General features: G+C 30.9%; 1 protein-coding gene across 2 annotated transcripts in view; it reads right to left on the reverse strand.

Annotated features, from left to right (window-relative positions):
- The window catches only part of Oatp30B (Organic anion transporting polypeptide 30B), a 128,720-nt gene that overhangs the window by 100,276 nt on the left and 4,490 nt on the right, over positions 1-23,954 (reverse strand). The window contains exon 2 of one of the 2 annotated variants that reach the window (XM_088257984.1): positions 3-45. The exons of the other annotated variant lie outside the window; for it this stretch is intronic. The gene's annotated coding sequence lies outside the window, so the exon portion shown is untranslated. The remainder of the gene's footprint in view (positions 1-2; positions 46-23,954) is intronic. 2 annotated transcript variants of the gene reach the window in all.

Here is a 23,954-nt window from a genome sequence, read left to right on the forward strand (position 1 = left end):
ACCATATGAATTGAGAATCTAGTAAGTGAGGAATCCAATTCAGATCTAAAAAACAAAAAAAGACGAATATTAAAAAAAAACATGATTTTATCCTTGAAAGACAAAAAAATTCAGATTCATTTCGATTATATTTTATTAGATTTATAAACACACACGGACGTACGCACGCATACCGCAAAATAATGTTGCAACATAATTATCTGATAGAAAACCGATTAAATATTTTTAAATGGCTATAATTTGTTTTTATCAGATTTTCGGTAGTCTTATGTTAAACGATAGGTTATATTCTGTACAAAAAATTATAAATACCTACTTTAAATATAATAATATATGCACGCACGGATTACGTATACACCAAAAATGAGAATATGGATACATGCTAGTTGCATTTTTATCTTCTTAAAAAAATCTTAGCGAATGCCACAAATTAGAATGTTAATTAGCAAAGGTTATTTTTATTTTTTTGTAGCAATCCGAGACCGCAACGCACGACGAATTTTCCGTATCTTATATTTACCGACATCACGACGAAGTTAGCTGTTGCGAATAAGAAAACGTTTAAGGCCCACCATTAGTTAAGTTGCATTCATTCCACCGGAGACCACCAGAGAGGTCACCCGTCTGCTCACGCCCATTTTTTTAAAAATGATATATGTTGTATATTTTTTTGTTTTTTAGAATATAAACAGAAAAAAAATATTCCTTACCTTTCAATAAAAAAAAAAACAAAACCGTATAATTATTTCGAAGAAAAACTTATGTTTTCGATGTAATAACGAAAAAAATATCAGAAAAAAATCAATTACCGTAAAACTTGAACTTAGATGCGTTACTTGAGCCCAGTACAAAAAAATTAGATCGTGGTATCGATCGAAGTATCGTGACAATAAGTGTCACCTATCAGGGAAACAATGAATCATGTCGATACGTTCATTATTGTAGACCAAATTCAGATTAATTTTTTTTTGTACTGGGCTCAAGTAACACATCAAAGTTCAAGTAGCCCCGTTCTACGGTACGTAAAACGTTACCTGGATTTAGACTAAATTAAGTTGCGACTAAACGAATGCTGGGCCTTAAACATAAGACAATAATCAAAACGACAGGGAAATAGGTTCATGCCTGCTTAGATGACGGTACCGATTGACCTTAATCTTTAAAACTACGATTAAGTATCGAGTGGAATAAAACCAGTTATTTTGCAATGTCAGTACTTTAAAGTTAGATAATAATGGTACGATAGTGACTCAACCAATACGTCATTAGCAAATAACTGTTATACCATGTCTGCATTTAGGTGGCAATTTTATAGGACCGGTTAAGATTTTAGAGGTCTGTTAACATAATAACAGCCGTCTTATGTTTTAAAGGTAACAAAGAAAAATTGTAAAATAGATAGGAATTTTCAAACTCTTAAAAGTAATTGGAGAGATAACTGATATTTTTTTAGTACGCAGGAATTCTAAAAAAATAACAGCTAGGTAAATGGTTATTTTTCTTTTCGTGAAAGTAATTACTATAGTTATAATCGTATCCGAAGCAACAGAATAGCTCAATTTGAATAGTGTAAAAAGTACCACACAAAGAGCAATATAGATATGAAATACAGATTAACAAAAAGCAATGACCTTTCAGTCTATTCAGATATATAATTAGGGATTATTATAATCTATAAACAGTGAATACTTCAATAAAGCACATGAAAAAATAAACATAAACTAAAAGAAATATTTTACATTAGATGAATATTTAAATCCATATTATACTGTACAATTGTAAGGAGCCAATTATTTGATCAATTTAATACATAAATTAAACAAAACCTGTATCGGTTGATAATAGAAAAAAAAACGACTTACTCTCACATGCGCTTATATCAGAATATCACTTTCTTTTTTCTATAAAGGGAAGAAAAGTCGTCGCATTGACAACATTTGGACTCCACAAAAACGTGATCGTATTAGCGTAGTTTCTTAACTATAAATGGAGAGTAGCAATGACCTCATCAGACAGAAATGGACGCGAGGTAAGAAGAACTAGCTAGAATAAAAAAGTACAAAAATATGCCTACCCATAAATTATGTATTTCGAAGTATATTTAATTTTTCTCTCGTACAATAAAAAAAAAACAAAACAAAGTTCAATCGTAAATAATAAAAAATGATAAGAGTGTAATTCCTGATATTATATATGATTTATTTTGTTTATCTAAAAATATGAACCCGAAAACAATGATTTTGTATCTTTACTACCGGATTTTTAATCAATCAATTTTTAATCAACCGGATCAATTTTTAATTGTGTTAAATTTGGCCTTCCATTTTTTTATTAATGTGAATGCAATTTTGTGAAAACTTATGTCCGCGAGAATGTTTTTGTCTCCTTAGAAAAAAAGACTAACGTGGTTTAATATGCACAGAAAAAAACACGTTCAATTTCGTAAATTTTCGTGAAGTAAAGTAGTGAACAATAGTCCTTGGCCATATTCAGTAACAAATTTACGTGAAAATTTTACAATGGGTAAAAAAAAGCTTGGTTATAGATTTTATAAGTGGTCAAGGCTATCAATTTCGGGTAAAACCTTTTTTCAATCAATAAATGTGATGATATACACTAAAGATCATTTTCATTGTGGCAAAGCGTATACCTTACTGTATAGTAATTCAATGAAAATACAACCCACTTTTATAAAAATGTAGAACTCATCGGTTCTTCCTACTGAAAAAATAAATAAAAGAAAATTATATTATTTTTTCACATCGCAACGAAGATGAAGAAGAATATGGAAGTCTGGGCATTTGCAGGGCTTACGACCGTAATAGGCTGGTTTAAGTGATCACTTTAAACACCAACATTCACCAATTCAACCCATGATAAACAATCATACTACTCAAATTCTTAGAACTTTATATATATATATATATATATATATATATATATATATATATATATATATATATATATATATATATATATATATATATATATATATATATATATATATATATATATATATATATATATATATATATATATATATATATTGTTCAAATTAGAAACATATTGCTTGAATTGACTAGAATTTCACTAGAGACATCTATGGTAATATAAAAGACGTTTTTTTATTGAGCAGAAACTCTTTCATTTGTATGTGAGGTCCGGATCCTGGATTATATCCACAAACATAAGAAACGCTAGAAAATATCCTTTTTATTTTATTTATTTTTGTAAAAGAAATTGAGACTTAATTGTTTATAGTACATCATTAAGAAGTTGGGCAAGTTCATACTTCAAATACTAAATGATAATTTATTTTTCTAAAATAAAATATTTTACATTTTAAATGTTGGTCGAGTAGCTTTTATTCAGAGGCTAAGAATGCGCAAAGAACGCGAAGGTACGTGTATTTAAATCCTGTCCTCGTCGTATTAAAATAAATGTACACGACGTACATATCGCTCACTCCTTTCAAGAACGTCATAAATCAAAACTTGATTTTTCAGGAGAACGTTTTTAAAGTTTAATAATATAATATAATGCATTAAAAATAAATATCAAGCCACTTATTGAACTTTTTAATGTGCAACAAATCATTTTGGGTAAAACCTGAAGGTTTTTTCTCTAATGAAAAATATTAAGTATATTTTTAAACAAAAAATTAAACAATACCTTTTCCTCAAAATGTAAAAACAACAATTTCTGCCCTGAAGCGGGTAAATATTAAGTTAAAAATGTGCCTCTTTTGCTGGGATACAGTACACTTTCTGGGCATTCCGAAAACATGCACAACTAAAAATTGTCGATTTTTGATTTATGACGTTCTTGAAAGGAGTGAGCGATATATACTCGTATGTATTATGTAGGTACAATCGATGACTAACATTGTTCTCAACATGACGTACAGGTTTGGCATTTAGAGTTAACGGATCTTGTCCCAGGTTATAATTAAAGATAGACAAACACATTAGACAACATGATCCTTTGTTACACCAAATTACAAAATGTGTAAGCATAAGAAAAAACGAACGATGATAACATACTGTATTCAAATCAGACACAATTTATTTGACTAACCCAACATAATATAAATATTTTTTTCACTTTAAAATATTATTTTTAATATTTTTAATATAATGCAGTGCTCTATGCACCATTGGGGTGCGGATAAGGGTTTGAAGAACTCAACATAAAGATTACACAGGTTATTATGACAATCAATAAAGAATACCAATCTTCTTCTTTCTTCTAACCCTTATCCGAAAACAATGGTGCATAGGGCACTGCGTCGTATTAACGAAGTGTTATCTTGATCATTACTTACATGAAGACAAGGTGATCACTCCTGCTCTTCAGGTACCAGTCCAGTGTAATATTAAATAAATATTACAGTAAAAATCAATAATAATAATTTTGAACCCCCACCAGGGAATTGAACTTGGGGCCTTCAGCATGGTAGCTAACGCTCTAATCCTTACGCTACGAAAGTGGTCAAAAAATTACATATTAAAGATTGATACTAGCTTCGAATTTTTAAAAAAGTACATTATGAAATAAAACGCGTAAATATACAATATCCATAAAAATATTATAATATAAATATATATTTATATGTCTATTGTCTCCTTCATTATATATCTATTAATATGAAAGGAAAATAAGGATTATTTTTTTCTAGTGCAAAACATGTAATAAGGATTATTACCAGGAACAGTGAACTTTGCTGCTTAGCGAAAAAAAATGTAAAAAAGCAAATTCAAGAAAAATTTACGGATCATTTGACAAAAACACTACCGCATAGTAATTATTATTTTACGTTATGGATAGTATCCACCTTCTACACACTCCCTGTGCAAAATAATATCCAAAAATAGTGCCACATATCGGCTATTGTCGGATACCCGTGCGTCATAATATACGCACTTAGGGATATTTTTAGTACCCTTAAAAAAAACGGAAAACTTAGCCAGATATTTGGTATGTATGTTAAAAATCCTCTTATGTAAAATATGTTTCATATAATACAACCAATAAGATGACTGATTTGTAAATTAGATCGATATATCTTCTTTCGTCTGACAAAAGTTATTTAGGTTTTTCAATTAAATTAAAGTTATTTGGAGAAAAAACAACGTACAGCTTCAAAGTAATTATTTAGAAGAAAACTTTACTGGTCACATTGCCGCCTATTTTATTATTTTATATTTGTAGTATTTCATTTCTACAGTCGTGTTTTATTTTCATCAAATAATAAAGAAATGAAAAAAAACACGATTCTAATACAGAATTCTTTCAATTTCGATTCATTTGCCTTCTATAAAATTGGACTAACTAACGCAGAGAGAATAGAACGCCATACTACTCTGTCTTTGCAAACATTCTTCGCCTCCTTCGCATTCCTGCAACTCCTCATACATATCCGCCGATTATTCCTACTCCTGACCGCTTTCAAGTATTTGACATACTTAACAATGCCAATGTTTCCTCGGTCTTCCTCTGCTCCTATTTCGCACTACATTCGCCATTTACATTTGTTCTTTCCTCACTCATTCGTTCCACATGTCCAAACCATCTCAACACACCTTTCTTAATTTTATTGCTTATCTCAGCCATGCATTTATTTATTATTTCACCATTCGAACATCTATCATACATACATCGTTTTGCAGCATAAAAGAAAAATTCACTGCAACAATAAAATGGCAAATAGCAATACATACAGACGTGAATAATAATTAAGACGAAAAAATTAAACATATCAAGCGTGATTTTATCATATGTAATTGACAGTTACAACGATATTTTAAAACATCAAGCAAGATAGCAAGGCTATTGTGTGCCGTGGCTGTAGGAAAACGCCTCCACAGTTTGCGATTACTTTTACTTTCTACAATAATAATTGTTACGTCTGGTAGAATGTACCACACTGTCCAGCCGTATAATTTCGCGCTGAATGTACAGAAAATGAAAAGTAAGGCAAAACAACGGTTTGATCGGACAATGGTACGAGCCAGACTGTTTCGCCTTTACTGTGGAGAACGAAAAACAATGCTTACAAATTACTGTTATGTTATGATAACCATAATGCAAATATTTTTAAGAAAGAATATACTTAATAGTATTTGGTAAATATCTTTCACACTTTCTACAAAAATATGAATAATCAGTAATTGAACACGCAAATTTTAATACAATTGTTATTTTACAACATTTTAAGCGTGTCCAAATACTTGTTCACAAATCTGGATTATCTCCAATTAGGATTTATTTTTTACATTATTTTTAGGACACAAAACAAAGTGTTGTAAATAAATTGACTAATCAAATTATAAGCTGATGAAAATGATATTTTCTAGCGTTTCTCAAGTAATGGAATATAATCCAGGATTCGGACCTCACGTACAAACGAAAGAGTTTCTTTTTTTTTTTTAAATTTATTATTAGATTAAAACCAATATTTTTAGCTTTTCCACTTTTTTTATTTGACCAGCGACCGGGTTTCGTCGTTACCGACATCATCAGACTGGTGAGAGGCTTTACAAATTTGTATGTTATATATAAAAGAACATACAAATTTGTAAAGCCTCTCACCAGTCTGATGATGTCGGTAACGACGAAACCCGGTCGCTGGTCAAATAAAAAAAGTGGAAAAGCTAAAAATATTGGTTTTAATCTAATAATAAATTAAAAATGCAATTCCATCACGAAGTGTCAGTGGATAATATAAATCTATTAGAAAGAGTTTCTGCTTAATAAAAAGGTTCCCTAATCCCACTATAGTGAAGTCTAATGACGTCAAGTACTGTGTTTCGAGTTTGATCAATATGCTTATAATATATATATATAAGTTAATATAATAAAAGTTTCAAGAATTTGAATAGTCTGGTTATCAATCATGGGTAGAATTGGTGAATGTTACACGTGTGTAAAGTGATACACTCTAACCCAGAGGTGTCAAACTCAAAAGGCATCAAGGGCCGCTTAAGGTATTTTGGGTACGCCGGCGGGCCGCATCAAAAAAATATAAAATCTCATTTTCATTTTCATATAACTTTAAGTGAATAATTTATTATCAAATACAGTCACATGAGGTACAATAGATCCAACTTAATGGTTTTGTAAAAGAATATCATATGTTCCCGTAGAAAAAAAAAGATTTCAATGAAGAATTAAAATAAATGAAAAATATAACCGCGGGTACCGGCGGGCCGCAAAATAAATACTCGCGGGCCACATGCGGCCCGTGGGCCGCGAATTTGACATGCTTGCCTAACCAGCTTATGACTGTCGAAAGCCCTGTAAATGCCCAGACTTCCATATTCTTCTTCATCTTCGTGAGATAATATTTTTCACTAAGTCAAATATGTCGACTATTCTGAAATATTGAGTAATTTTGGTCTATGTGAGAAATTAATTCAAACGGTGTGAGAAAAACGTTTCGAGTGAAACAATGGAATTTGTAATTGCGGTGTATTAAAGTGTAGCTAAAAAATGGTTGTAAAATTCGTTCGAGAAAAAATGGATTTCGGGTTCACGACGCGAGACGAGAAAGGAAAGCGTTGCCAAAGAAAAATAAGTGGAAGCAGTGAATTCTAACATTTATAATTATTATTTAGTTTTTGAAAAGTGCTCTCTGCTTCACTTGTAATGGCTGCGGATTATGCAGACTGCGTATCTTTCTTATCGCGATTTTTTATACGTACGTTAACACAAAAATTAGAACGGCAGGATTTGACGTCAGCATGACGATTATATTTGGAATATGGTCGAATATAACTTTTCCTTTCTGCCAATAATTGAAGTTGAAATATATGATGTCCGCCTACGTAGTGCAATGGTCAGCACACTCGGCTACCGTACTGGGGGTACGATTGCGATTCCGAAGGGAGAGTCAAATAAATATATACGTTTAAGTATATAAGTGATTTATTTCACTCTAATATTTATTCAATATTACCTTGGACTGGTACCTGAAGCGGAGCGCTGATCACCTTTCCTTCGTGTGTTAACGATCAAGATAACACTGCGTTTATATAATGCAGTGCCCTATGCACCATAGGGTGCGGATGAGGGTTTGAATGAAAATTAAATATGCTTCACAAATTGTTAGCAGGGACGACACCGTCAGGCAAAATTTAAGATGTATCGAAATTACAACTTACATATGGAATGCATCCAGCACCAGTGCATATAAAGATCTTTTAAAAAATAATCCGATATGGATGTTTAATAATGGGCAGAATGGTGAACGTTACACAGTGCTTAAAGTGATCACTTAAGTCATCCAAATACCAGATCGTAAGTCCTGGATTGCTTAGACTTTCATTGTCTTTCGTAAAACGATAGATGCCATATTTGAAGTTGCTACTGCGCATAATAATATGTATCCATATACATATATTGTAAGTAAGTATATGTATATTTCAATTCGGTGGTTATTTTTTTATTAAAATATTAAATAAATTGCATTGTTATTTTTTTTTAATTAATATTTATTTATTTCAAATGAGAGTCAAATATCTTAACATAAAGGAAGAGTGGAGGTTGGTTGTGTAAATATAATATAATAATAAATAATCCTACAGCCATATAAAATATATCGTGAGTGTACTAGCAAAAAACGTTAACTCGAAAATATGAAATTTTTACTTAATGATACATATTATAAACTTTTCAACGTTCTATCAACATTTTATTTATTGTTTCGGCATTTACTTTGCGGTAAGACATGTTGAAATTATTAAAGAAAACACTTGTTTTTTTACCACTTGAGTTTATTTTATGACGACTAGTTTTGGAAGCTAAGCTTCCATCTTCAGGTCTAAATATAAACATGTTTACATTTAGACCAGAAGATGGAAGCTTAGCTTTCGAAACTAGTCGTCATAAAATAAACTTAAGTGGTAAAAAAAACAAGTGTTTTCTTTAATAAGTTCTATAAACAGGCAAAATACACAACATAAAAAAAATAAATACATATATATATATATATATATATATATATATATATATATATATATATATATATATATATATATATATATATATATACACATATATATATATATATAAATATATATATATATATATATATATATATATATATATATTTTATATATATATATATATATATATATATATATATATATATATATATATATATATATATATATATGTAGTTTTAAAAGTAAATTCAACTTTAAGTTTAATAGCGGGTATGATACTCAGGCTAAAAGCTTCAAATATCAGGGACTATTCAAACAAGGATTTTAGAGTTAACGTTTTTTGCACACCATATGATCTATCATGGATTTGCTATCAAATCCGCTGATGCGGTTTTACGGCATGTTTTACCCTTTGTCACTTTCCACATTATTCGTGGGGCGTAATACTGTGATATAATTTCGTGCTCAAATCTAACCCCCAGATTAAATCATTTCACCGACGGCAGATTGGGGTGACCTTGTCTCGACCCAATTTCACTGAGCAATTTTTAATATATGTACTCAATATAATAATATCATCTAGTTGGTGTATTGAAAAATTCACATAGTCTACGTACATACTTGAGGTTATCTCAATTATCGTCAAAAAACTCAATTCTAATGCTAAGATTGTAAATTTTAAAGTGCCATAATTTAAGGTCGCGGTACATATTTTTTCATCAATTGATTTAATTTTTAATAAAATTTTATGAACATTTTTTCATCACTTTATTTAATAAAATTTTATGAACATTAAAACAAAAAATTCATGAACATAGAACTAGAAACAAGGATAAAATAAGACGTTTTTGAAAAAACAGAGTTGCGAAATTGTATAATGTATAAGGGTTTGAAAATGTATGATGAGATGCCTGAATGTATGAAGAATGAAAAGAGTCTAAAAGAATTTTAAAATAAATGTTTTGTTTACTGTAAGAAGATGTAAATATATAAATGATGTAAATTAAGTGTAAAAAATAGTTTGTATTAAATGTTGTATAAGCTAACTAAAGAAATAAAAAAATTGAAGGTTTGTAAAGTACTCTTTTTGAAGCACTTTTTTAAATGTAAAATTTCGGCGAATTTCGACAACAGCGGAAGTGTTGCGGTTAAATCGGTATATTAAGTTTTTTAAATATTCACTTGAAAAATCAGTTAAATCATACATATTACCATTTTAATTTCGTTTATTATTTTAATTATAAATATATTTCCTCGCTGATATTCCGTTTTCTTTCTGTAGCATTGATGTAACAACATGTTGAAATATCTCGCAAACATTTCGGTACGGCCGACATTCGCTCTTTGTAGTCTGATTTAAAATTCAGAATATGAGAAGTTTCCGCTGCAAAAGTGCAACACTTTTACATCTTTTTGATCTCCTGGGTGCGCTTTGAGGTATTAATAGTCCACATGGCTCGCATCACTCGCACGTGGCGCGCACATATGTGAAAAATGTAAACTTAATCATATTATGCGGGTTTCGGATGATCATTCCGTTGGTCCATTTTCAACATCATTTCGCTCTGATTATAGACATGATCATAATCACAAATCATTCAGCATTTGACTTTGAAATTGGATTCACGTACGTTCTTTAACTCCTTTAGTCAACATTTTTATAATTATACGTTCTTTCGATATTTTAATTTTTATGGTTTATTCAATTTAGTCTGAGTATATTACGAGTCTGGGCGTTTCCGCGGTGATTTTGACATTTTCTTAAATTTTGACCCTTCCAACTCTCAGTTCTCCGGATTAAAAATCTCATATCTAAGTATCTGTACATAAAACCTTGTTTAGTGTGTGTATATATGGACAGGCACAGTCGTATTTTTTGTCAGTTAGTGTGGTATCTCTGTGTAATCTTGTCAGTATCTTACGAACTGATTTCATCTTCAACTTTAAACCGGCGACTTAAGTGATATTAATATTGTTCTTTATATCAATTTCGTTATATGTCCTACGACGTTGATATTGGAATCTGTCATCGAGCAGTTTAGGCGTTTCTATCGGTCCATGAACAATGATGACGGACTATATGTATAGCTAATTCCAATTGTGCCAGCCAAATGCCAGGTCGTGAGCCCTGGATGCTGAGATTCTAATCTTCTTTCGTTTAAAAACGATAGATGCTTCATCTCAAGTCGAGACACTTATATTGATATGACCTACATTTAAATATCATCCGTAGAGTCAATAATCCAGTGTCTGATAAAAATATATACCATTGAATACGTTTATTACGTGATATAATTGAATGTAAAAAAGTGGTAGAAAAAAAATATTTCGATAACGATATCGTCATAATAGAAAACGTGTGAAACTCAAAAGGAAATTTGTCATTTATAATAAAATGCATTTATAATTCATTTAAAAAATCAATAATATTAATTTAGATATAATTTTTTTGACATCTTAACATAGATGAATAAAAATATGGAAGTCTGGGCATTTACGGGGCTTACGACCGTCATAGGCTGACAGGTGAACAGAATAGGAGTTCTTCCAGATATTTGAGTATGATTGACATGACGCGAACAATGCAGTTCCAGGAAAATACGAACCGATACCAAATTCATCATTTTATTACCACGCTCAGTTATACTTAGTATATAACATATCGCTCACTCCTTTAAACAACGTCATATATCAAAAAACTAGATTTTTCAGAGATCGTTTTTTAAGTTTAAAAATATGATAAAATGTATTAAAAATAAATATTAAGCCACTTATTGAACTTTTTACTGTGCAACAGATCTATTTAGGTAAAACCTGAATGTTTTTTTTTCATTTGAAAAATATTAAGCATATTTAAGAAAATAATTAAACAATACATTTTCTTCAAAATGCAAAAACAACACTTTCAGCCCTAGAGCGGGTAAATATTAAGTTAAAAATATGCCGCTTTTGCTGGGATATAGTAGGTACATTTTCTGAGCATTCCTAAAACATGCACAACTAAAAATTGACTATTTTAGATATATGATGTTGTTGATAGGAGTGGGCGATATTTCTACACAAATGAAACCACAACATTCTCTTTGGAGCATTTAACACCGTTGATATCTTTATAAAATAGTGTAAGTCAAATAACCTTTGGTAGAGATAATTAAGCATTAACCACTTAAATACTGTACCTATTTTTAGAGCTGTGCTTCAAGTACATACTAGATCTACGATCAAATAGTCGGAAAGTTATTCATGTAAAAAAAGGCTTCAAAAGATAAAGTGATGTAGGTAAGTTTTTCGTACATATCAGCAGACATCTTATATCATACCATAATAAAACAATGGCAGCGCCATCTGTTGAACGTAACGTAACACACGCAATATAAATCATTGCCCATGGCGAAAGCGTGGTTCTTGATAGCTGCTGTCATTATAAATGTTTTCGATTGCATTGTTGTTTCTTAGATTATTTGTACATATTTGCATTGTTTAATTTGTGTTTGCAGAAATAACTTTTTGATTTTCCATTTTATTGTGAAAGTATAACTTTGTTTTAAAATCACTGTAAATATTTTATTATAACTTAATTATAATGTCTACCGGTTTCGACGCTAACCGCTTCTTTTTCAAGTCTTTAAAAAAAACGGTTAGCTTCGAAACCGGTAGACATTAAAATTAAGTTATAATAAAAAAATTATAGCGATTTTAAAACAAAGTTATTTTTGCACTGATTTATAAGCATTGAGAAATTAAGTACATTAGAAATGTGTGCTTTTTATTTTATTTCATTTCAAATAAATTGAACCACAGCTACGCTTGGCCAGTTTACAGCTAGTACCCAAATAAAAAGGCTGCAGTAAACTTGCATATTTTATTACATTCAGCAATATCGAGAGTTCCGTTTGACCTTTGAACAAATTCGCGGTGGTATGAAAGTAACATACATATTACGGTAAAGGCATTCGTATCATTTTGTAACTGTTCGGGTGGGATGCCTATATTCGAGTAGTAAATCAGTGTGGGTAGTTGGTACCTACTGGTGTTCCCATATTTCATGAATATAAAGTACGTTACACAAATTTTCACTTTGGCAAATATCCAAATAGCCTTAAAAGGCAGTATTAGATTAACGGATTGTGCAGTATAAAGCAAAGTATGGTTGTTCAATAGCAAAAAATAAATTAAACTTTTTTTTGCAGACTGAAAAAACGAAGGTACCTACATAAAAGTAAAAAAAAAACATTCGAAAGATATATTATTTATTTCAACGGATCGTAAAATAAAGGAAAAAACTCTGCGAGAATCAGTGCTGTTATTTCAAATTCAAATAATATGAGAGAAAAAAACAACAACAAAAAACTTATTCTTTTTCTCAACCATTTTCGCTTTCTATATAAACCATATGCATTAATGCCCTTTACACGTAAATATAAAGATATATAAAATAAAAAGACTATTATATCATTAATCGAATAAAACAATAAACCTTAATAAGAGTGTAAGTCCCTCTCCAAGCACAAGAGCTCAGTCTCTTTTTTGGAGAGCCATAGCGAAACTAAAAGATAAGTTTGCCATATGTATGAATGTATAAAAACTGTATTAAATTTATGTGGCAAAACGATGTTTGATAGACGTTCGAATGATGAAATAAGGAAAGAATGCAAGGCGGGGATAAGCATTATCGATAAAATTAAGAAAGATGTGTTGAGATGGTTTAGACATGTGGAACGTATGAGTGAAGAAAGAACGGTTAAACAAATTTATGAGGCGAATGTAATTGGAAATAGAAGCAGAGTAAGACCGAAAAAAACTTGGCACAATCAGGTATGTCAAAGCGGCCGGGTCAGGAATCGTAATAATCGTCGGGTATGTATGAGGATATGCGTGAATGTAGAAGAGGCGAAGGATGTTTGCAAAGACAGAGTGGTGTGGCGTTCGATTCTCTGCCTACCCCTGCGGAGAAGCGGCGTGATGGTAAGTTAGTTAGTTAGTTAGTTAGTTAAAAATGTAATTAAAAAAAGGAGTCCATAAACTGCCTCCAAGCTCTCTTCAAGCTCATCCTACCAAGTCAGATCCGCGTCCCGATTATCAGCAGTGAACGTCCTAGGCGTTGCGAACCTGATGACTTAGAATAGGCAAGCTCTATTAAGCTCTCGAGAGGCATGCGATGCACGAGGCCTAGTTATTATTATTTATTGACATTTACCGTACAATTTTTTTTTATAAAATTATGTAAAATTTTGGTCAGGCCAGACAGAGTACGTAAAAATTAAATGAAACTGAAAAAATAATTTGAAACGGTCACTTTGGACGGTAAATAGTGAGCAAGAAAGGAGATATAATGAAATGAAACAACTCGCCATGGCTTTAGGCGCAGACGACTTTTATGTCTACGTTTACAGTACCTACTCGGTTGTCCCCTACAGGAAATTTAATGGCCCAAGTCCGAAGGTATCTCTAGGCGCTTTAGGCATTACACCATAAACTCTACAGTACAATGAAGATTAATGAAAGGTAAAGGTATTTTTTAAATTTAAATAAATACTTAGTAAATAAAACGTGATATTAAAAATTATCCGGGGTTTTTTTGAAACTCAGTACCTACCTGCTTGACAACAATATATTATTTTAACAATGATTAGAGGAACATATCACATGTTTTTTATTTATTAAAAGCGGAGTTTTGTTGCGGTATAACCTCTTTAAGAGTCACTTTATGAGCCTAGAATAAGCTCGTATTATATTAAAACGGTAGATATGACTTTTGTCTAGTTCAAATATATACTCGTATATCAAGATTTCATATACCATTGAATAACGGATAATTCTAAAAATAACACAAAAAGTAAAAAAAGCGTTAGAGTAAAAAACGTTAATAGAAATTGCAGGTTTCGAGGATATTTTCGTTATTTCTTTTCGGCTGTAAGCTTACGTCAGAAGAGTCCCGGGGGATCTCTGTGGGGGAAGTGGGATCATAACAAGACCTCTAACTGAGAAAAACAAAAAGATAACATAATTGAATGAATCACATAAATACTATGTAAGTAATTCTTTATACACCAAAATAAAATGTATCGTTGAATCGACTCGTAATAGCTTCTTATCTCATTATTTTGACAATTTATTTACAAACATTTATTTAAAATTTGTTATTAAAAGATACATTAAATATTTAAATACTTAATAGAATTTTACAAAACTATAAATATATGGAAGTCTGAGTATTTACAGGGGTTATGACATGTCAGGGGTTATTGCATGTCATAGGCTGGTTAAGTGATCACTTTACACACGTGTAACATTCACTATTCAACCCATGATAGAAAATCACACTTCTAAAATTTTTGAAACTCATACATTTATCATTAATCTCGTGAGGCTTTATGTTTGAGTTCACGGGAGCCATCTATGGTTGGTTTGCGAAAGTTTTTACATAGATGAGTGTAAGATTCTAACCGGATTATTTTAATACTGGGAGACGACAGAAAACAAGATTGAATTTTTTTATACATAAAAAAGAGTCAACTATCTTTTATAATGTGTATTTGGACAAAGAGTTTTTTTTTTTATTTATGCATAAATATACATATATATATATATATATATATATATATATATATATATATATATATATATATATATATATATATATATATATATATATATATATATATATATATATATATATATATATATATATATAAATATATATACACATATGTATATTTAAGTGATTCTCTATTCGTGAATTAATAACAGTATTGTGTCATGCAAAGTTTATTTGTGGAAATGCAAAGGCATCAATTATTCAGTATTTTCTGAAAGTCGGGGCTAAAAAGCTTTGTAAGTCAAGGATCTTAGCTTGTTGATGTCGCTCCGAACTAATAGAAGCGTCTTGACCTGAAATAGATTGATACTTTAAATTCTAAAGAGAGGCTTATCAACAACATCGAATACTAGCAAAAATTAATTTCTTTGTTAGGCAAGCTTGCACTTATTTTTTTTAAACTGGGTAAGGCGGGAAATTATTTCCGATTTTAGAAACATTGGAACGGAGATGACTAAAAATAAATAAGGTTTTCCAACTGAAATATATTTAATAATTATGATTCTAATTCCGTCAGATGCCTGTAATATGAGTCCTGAGTACGATATGGCTATATCGGTTGTCAAATGTTAATGAGTTTATTTTTAAAGAAATATTCGTGTTTTTATTATAATAAATAATAATAATAAAAACCCTTATCTGCACCCCAATGGTGCATAGGGCACTGCGTTATATAAACGCAGTGTTATCTTGATCGTTTACGCATGAAGGAAAGGTGATCAGCCCTCCGCTTCAGGTACCAGTCCAGGGTAATATTGAATAAATATAACAGTGAAAAAATCACATATATTTATTTTACCCCCCTTGGGAATCGAACCCGGGACCTACAGAACGGTAGCAGAGCGTGCTGAACATTACACTACGGAGGCGGACGACACGAATATTTCAGTTTCATAGTATTTTAGAGGCCTAAAAAGTTCGTTATTAAAAATGGACAACATGTAGTGGTAGAGTGGATTCAAACCTAAAATTTCTGACTCAGAGTCTGCGACACTAACCACAGGGTCACAACTTGACATTTTACATTATGAACTTCTATAAACATTCAGTGCACGGAACATATTATATATAATGTCATTAGTTATAGGTATACTAAATATGAATTCCTACTATATAGACCGGAAAAAGTACACAAGAAAGTTCTTAGATAATAACAAAGGAGAGCAGCACCGACTTCTTTAAAACATGCAAATAGTCGCATAAATATGCAGTAGATGATGCTGGTTGGCATATTCCTAACGAAAACCAGAAGAACATAACAGAGCAGTATAAAAATACAGGAGGTAAAACAAAGATCTCTTCTCCTGAGAGGTCGTTGGCTCCAGACGGTCCTTTGTTCCGCGGGGATGGGAATATAGGAATAAAGAGCAGACGTAAATTACTATCCGGAGAAAGAGAGAAAAGTAAGAGAGTCGCTTATTCGGGAAGCTGGAGAGCAAGGAACACGGTGTGTTACCTACTTGCTCGCGTTCACTTACACGACCTTATAGCTGAATGGTTTGAGTACCTTGTACGCGATTACGAGGGTTTAAGTCTAAACGATCTTGTTAAACTAAACAAAAACTCAACATGAAAACAGTTAAATATTTCGAAATAAGAGTTATTATTCTAGATCCAGAAAAGGTTTACGAAAATGAAATATGAGAAAACACTTTTTGTTGTTGTTAATTTTAATGGATCAGTCTTTAAACGAGCTACAAGGGAACAACACAAGTATTAGGGGAAAAGCTCTCACGCATTTCACTGAATCCAGATAACCGTAATAAACTCCGTCGTTCCTCGAGATGATTTAAGTAATATTGTTTTGTACACAAGTCTGTGGGTAGTTGGTAAATACAAACAGTTTTAACATATAATGCTACATGGAAACGAAAAGAAAGACGTCAAATCAAAAATACAATTACAGGTTTTCACTTTAATTCTACGATATAAAAAATTAGTTCGCCTTCTGCGGGCATTTTGGCGAAATGGTTGTCACGACCAAATATCGGGTAGTATTTAATTTAGTGTGGAGTTCTATCAAACAAACATGTCAATAAAAAGAGCAGGTTGACGTGGACATCAGTCGCAGTGTTTCTGTTATTACACTCCGAAACATATGTAATATAAAAACGTAGTTTTATTTACACTGCGAAATATTTCGAATGTGATAATATTATAAAATATTATTGCGGTTAGTAAAATAAAATAATGTGTGCAAATATTCAATATTTGTGCGCGGGTATCCATTATTTTATTATAAGTTACAGTGAATTTAACAAACATCACCTGTGCGTCATGTCATTGCCAGGAGTTCATGTTACAAACAGGATGTTTGCGTGTTCATTATGCATGCAACAGCTGCAAGGATGGGAAAATCTGGATACAAATGTGCATTCTGAATGCTTTCTACGCGTGAATGTAGTATACAGGAAATAGCGGCGCTAAACAAAGACTCGGAATAATTATTAACAAATTTAACACTTGAATTACATAAATATAACACATACAACTCATATCATCAAAGCATTCAGTAAATTGAGGAGATCGGTCTATTAACTCTGTTAAGAACCTGAACATATTGTAAGTCAGGCGATTTCCATTGAACTTCCTCGAAAAGGAAGACCAAAAAATCATAGATGCTACAGAAAGATACCATGATTCTAAGGCATGGCCTAGGTGACGTTGTATATGATAGAAGGATATACAATCTGAGGACGAGAAGAGCTGATCCCAACAGTCTACAAAGACGATAAGTTGGGATGGAGCTAGGAAGAAGAAGAAAGTCTAGTAACTCTATTCAGTCTGACGATGTTAAACATATGCGATGTCGAGCTAATTTCATGCACTACCTGAAGACACAAGATATATTGTTAAGGAAAAATATGCATCTAAAATGACTTAGGTTGGGTTACATTTGTTTGAACGCGCGGTTTATGATTTACCCACGGTGTCGGTGAAAATCAAAGAATTACTATTTAGAAAAAAAAGAACTCTAAATACGTAAAGAAAAATAATATTGAATTTGCTTTAATACTTAAGAACACTGAAAACAAATAACGTTCTTCAACATTACCTATTTTTCATTGGATAATTGATTTTAAAGACGTGTATATAAAAATCACACACACATGTGTATATGTGTGTGTGAGTATATATATATATATATATATATATATATATATATATATATATATATATATATATATATATATATATATATATATATATATATATATATATATATATATATATATATATATATATATATATATATATATATATATATATATATATATATATATATATATATATATATATATATATATATATATATATATATATATATATATATATACACACGCTAAATATCAATGAAAGTACTTACACACACGAACGGTTATAAAAATAATAGTCATCTTACGTGCGTAAATACCATTTTTCTATTGTGCTATTAATACGTTTATTACACAGTTACTTACACACTTATATAGTATTTTGGCATGTAAATATTTAACATAAAATAATATTCATTCAATGTGTAAGTTGATGAACGGAGTCGAAATATTATAATGGTTATATTTTCGCGAATTTACTTACCTCGCGTTGTTGAATGGCAAAATTCCAGCTGAGACCTTTCATAAACTAGATACAAGATGTTTTGTATTTGTGTGTTTACAGCAGTCTATTTCGCATGTCAAAAATTAATTGATATATCCGACGAAGAAAGTCAGATATAACGAAATTTATAGTAATTTGAGAGAGATAAGGCACAATTTATTAATGTCTAACCTTTTAAACAGGTTTTTTACTTAAAAGTTCGACGTTTTACAAACCAAATTGGACGCTTCACAAAACAAATTGAACGTTATATTGTATTTAATAATAAAAAGTTAGAATTATTAAAAATGTACGTAAAGTAGTACTCATGATTTAAAGAAATATTGAAAATCTTAAATACTCAACTTCAGTACTCATCGCGCGCGCACACTATGACAGCGCGCCGCGCAGGCTTGCCAACTTGACGACTAAGGCACTTTTTTATTATAGAATGGCGTTGCACATGTAATACAATGCATTTGCCAATGTCAAGTTAATTGAATTCTTAATTATAAAATATGATAGACTATAAATTATAAAGAAAAACTATAAATTTATTCCATTTAATTTCAGAAAAACAACTAACAGTCTGTACATAATTGGGTTCCTGCTCGCCAGGATGAGAGGGATATCTGTAGGGAGGGGAATAAGCGAGGCCAGAGATTTAAAAAAAAATTGGCATTTGGTCATTTATTGGGCTAACAAAGAATATGTGGTTAAGGTGACTAAGGCACTTGCTAGTATAAAATATATGGGCAGGTATTCACTCTGACGGTATATGTAGTATAAATGAATATTTAATTATGCATTTTTAAATTAATACATACTTATTAATAATGTATTTTTAAAGTAGATTTTTAAACAGTTATTTGAATTGTAGAGTGTTTTTTCTTTGTCGTAATTTTAGGTTATAAAATTCAATAAAGAGTGTTTTTAAAAATACATACATTTTACGTTATAATGGATCTTAACCGTTTGCTCGAATATAAAGTATCAATAACTCGCATTGTAGGCACACTTTTCTGTAGTTGGGAGTTTCAAACAAGAGCTTGATATAATAGATATTTCAATGTAAAATGATCCTACTGGTAACTAAAACCATTAGATAGGATAATTTTATTTCTCACAACTTATATTAAAACTTATCTGAAAGAGTCTCAGTAATTGCTTACTTGAAAATTGTTTGAAATTATTTGAAGTTTTGCCGTTATTTTGAAGTTTCTATTCAAATTTAAGCGTGTCGCCAGGCGATTGTAAGGAAAGTTTTATACAAATATTTTATATATATATATATATATATATATATATATATATATATATATATATATATATATATATATATATATATATATATATATATATATATATATATATATATATATATATATATATATACACACACACGTATACAGGGTGTTCCATAATCCAACGTATTCCTTTTAAGGGGTGTTAGGTCAACTTATGACTTCACTAAAAATTAATATATGACCTCAGTAAAAGTGCATTAGTTTTCGAGATATTTCCACTTTTATGAATTTCCCGAAAATCTACGCCTTAGATCAGTCTTTTAAGTGCCACTTATTAAAATTTTCATGTTTCAGGTTTCTAATTTATGTTTCACAATACATAATTATGTTGATTACAGGCCAACATATTACAAATTACGCTCAGCTACCGTTCAAGAGGTCCCGGGCTCATAAATATAAGTGATTTTTTCATTGTAATATTTATTCAATATTATCCTGGACTGGTACCCGAAGCGGAGGGCTGATCACCTTTTTTCCTTCATGAATTAACGATCAAGATAACACTACGTTTATATGATGCAGTGCCCTATGCATCATTGGGTTGCGGATAAGAGTTTGAAAAAGTTTGAAGATGTGTGTGTGTGTGTTTTTCAAAGGCCAATATAGTGTAACACATGAGTGAAAAAATATCAACCAGAACAAAAGAAACACTATAAGGATAAAAAAATAAAATATTATTATAATATCCATGTGTACCTTGAAAACACTCAAAAACCGGTTTTCAATCTTTGATATAATTAATGAGTACGGTTACGAGACTAAAAAGTAGTAAGCAGTAAATTCTGCTCAAGACCCGAGACCGCATTTTACTTCAAGTTCACATTTAGAAAAGTAATTGAAATTACGATGAGCTGCGGAAGTGACATTGCGGGCTCGAACCCCAATGTTATCATATTTAGCATTCCGACATTTAATCATCAATGATCTTTGTCAGTCAAATCTGACAAAAGTTGCCACATTTACATATCATAATTTTCACGCTTTTTTATATCGGGATCACCTACCTACTATTAAATGATTAACAAAAAAACTAACGTTTTAATATCAATCACTTTTCAAGAAGATCGTAAGCGTGTAAATTTAGTTTTATAGTAGCTACTTAACCCTAGATAACGGGATATTCGTAAAATCTACGACGGAAACACAATTTGTGGGGAAAGCCGAGGCAACACACGTAAATAATGTAGTGACAACTAGCACGTATCTCAATTTTTTACCTAAATTTTAAGTTATATAAAGTTCTTACAAAACATGTCGCTTATTTGTTGAATGTTTTTGGTAAACATTTTTGGTAAAATGAGAGTTTTCCTTGTCATCGTACATTTTACGATATTCCCGTTTTAAGGTACATTAAAATAAGTCCCGTGGTCAAGGGGAAAGTTTCCTCATAATTTTAAAATATACCATAGTAGAACACGTGATACATAATACTAAATTCTCTTGAAAATATAAATCTTATTATCGCGATTTGTCTATGGATAAACTGGCATCGCTCCATCACCGTCCATTCAAGATAGATATTTATTTAAAAATTATTACGCGAATAAAAACAGGAGGTCAATGTCCCGAAGCTGAGGGTTCTAATCTGCGAACCCATACCAGTTTCGCGTTCCCGGAATAAAAAAAATCAAGAATACGAAGGTAAAAGAGGAAACCGAACTCGAATAATACCGAATGAGGGGAATTTATTTGTCATAACCTTCCTAACCCTTTGCAATTTCCTTCGGGTCTGGAATCCATACTCACATCTCAGGATTCCCAATGATCGTCTGTAGCCATAATGTACCTAGCAGTGCAATAACAAGGCGAAAATAACGAAAGTTACAGGAAATTTTGAACTCAAAAGCATTCGCTGGAGGAAAATTTACTTAAAAGAGAAACAAATAAAATTCGGTATTTTTGTACTCAATGTCTAGTAGAAATGGTTAAAATAATTTAGGAAAGGCGTACATGAACAAAAAACAAACAATATAATAAATTTGGAATCCAATCACGATTTTTGATTTTACTGACTATTTTATTAGCAGTCTTTATTTCATTTATTATTTTATTAATTTCTGATTTTACTTACTATTTTATTAATAGCCTTGAGAGATCATTATCAAACTTGTTGAAAATAAAAATACGTATAAATATGTAAAAATGGCGTATAAAATAGCCTCATAGATCATAGATATTACCACTAATAATACATTTAACAAAAAACAGATGAATCAGATATCGTGGTATGCTCTTTTGAATTATCTATCTTTACTATATCTATAATATTATAGTTCCATAATAGTCATATGGTGTCGCCGAAATTAACTTATAGGATAAAGCATTTAATGTATTCGTGTTGAGCGCTATTGATCTCGCTACCTTTTTACTCATTGAAAATTGCAAATCCAAATTTGTTTTTTCGTTTATATTCTTGCACAACCTGTCTATCTGTCCTCAAATTATTAACGACTGTATAATGTTCAAACATTGACCAGCGTCACTTACCAGTTTTTTTTAATTGGTTAGAAGATATGGAATACGGAATAAGCCAGCTAATGTACATATTTTCTGTACAAGAAGTTTAAATAAATATAATACGCAACTGCTCGCTGTCAGATCGATATCTTATTCATGTATTTAAAGCTATATTGATGTGAAGTTTTCAGTTTATTTCATGACGTTATTATATTCCGTGACCGATTGCTTTTACGAACGCTTTTTAGGAATGAAATAATAATTGTACGTATATAATATAGAGTATATTATTGAATTATACAGATAAACGCGAATTTAACAAATAATAATATTTAATAAGATTAAGAAGAGTTCTCTAAGGTAATATTAAAGTGTCTTTAAATTTATATCGCATACCCAATATCCTTTGATATACTTATATGTATGTCTCTACTTGTGAATGTGATGAGACGTCATTACAAGATGTCCCTTATTTGGTGTGGGTATATCCAATTTTTCAAAAAGAAAGATTGAAAATGGAAACAGAATGCGCAAAAAAGGTATGCAGTTGTCAAAAATTTGTGTGGCAATAGGACATAAAGATCTATCAGATTTCGTGGTGTCTTATTTAGAAACAAAATTTTGAGTGTGTCCAAATACTTGTTCACAAAATCTGGATTATCTCCAATTACAGGAGTTATTTTCATATTATTTTTTGACATCTCATCAAAGATGAAGAAGAATATGGAGGTCTGGGCATTTACGGGGCTGACGACCGTCATAGGCTGGTTTAAGTGATCACTTTACACACGTGTAACATTCACCAATTCTACCCATTATTGACAACCACACTACTCAAATTCTTGGAAGTTCTATATATATGAACCAATTTAGAAACCTTGTTCTTGAATCACTAGTAATTCACTAGAGACATCTATTGGTGAGATGTAAAGAAGCTTTATATTAATAATTCCACCCATTATTGTCAAAAATGGGTAGAATTGGTGAATGTTACACGTGTGTAAAGTGATCACTTAAACCAGCCTATGACGGTCGTCAGCCCCGTAAATGCCCAGACTTCCATATTCT

The sequence above is a fragment of the Brachycentrus maculatus genome, unplaced genomic scaffold (genome assembly GCF_059751285.1).
Source record: "Brachycentrus maculatus isolate JH-2025_06_01 unplaced genomic scaffold, ASM5975128v1 h1tg000089l, whole genome shotgun sequence".
Classification (NCBI taxonomy): Eukaryota; Metazoa; Arthropoda; class Insecta; order Trichoptera; family Brachycentridae; genus Brachycentrus; species Brachycentrus maculatus.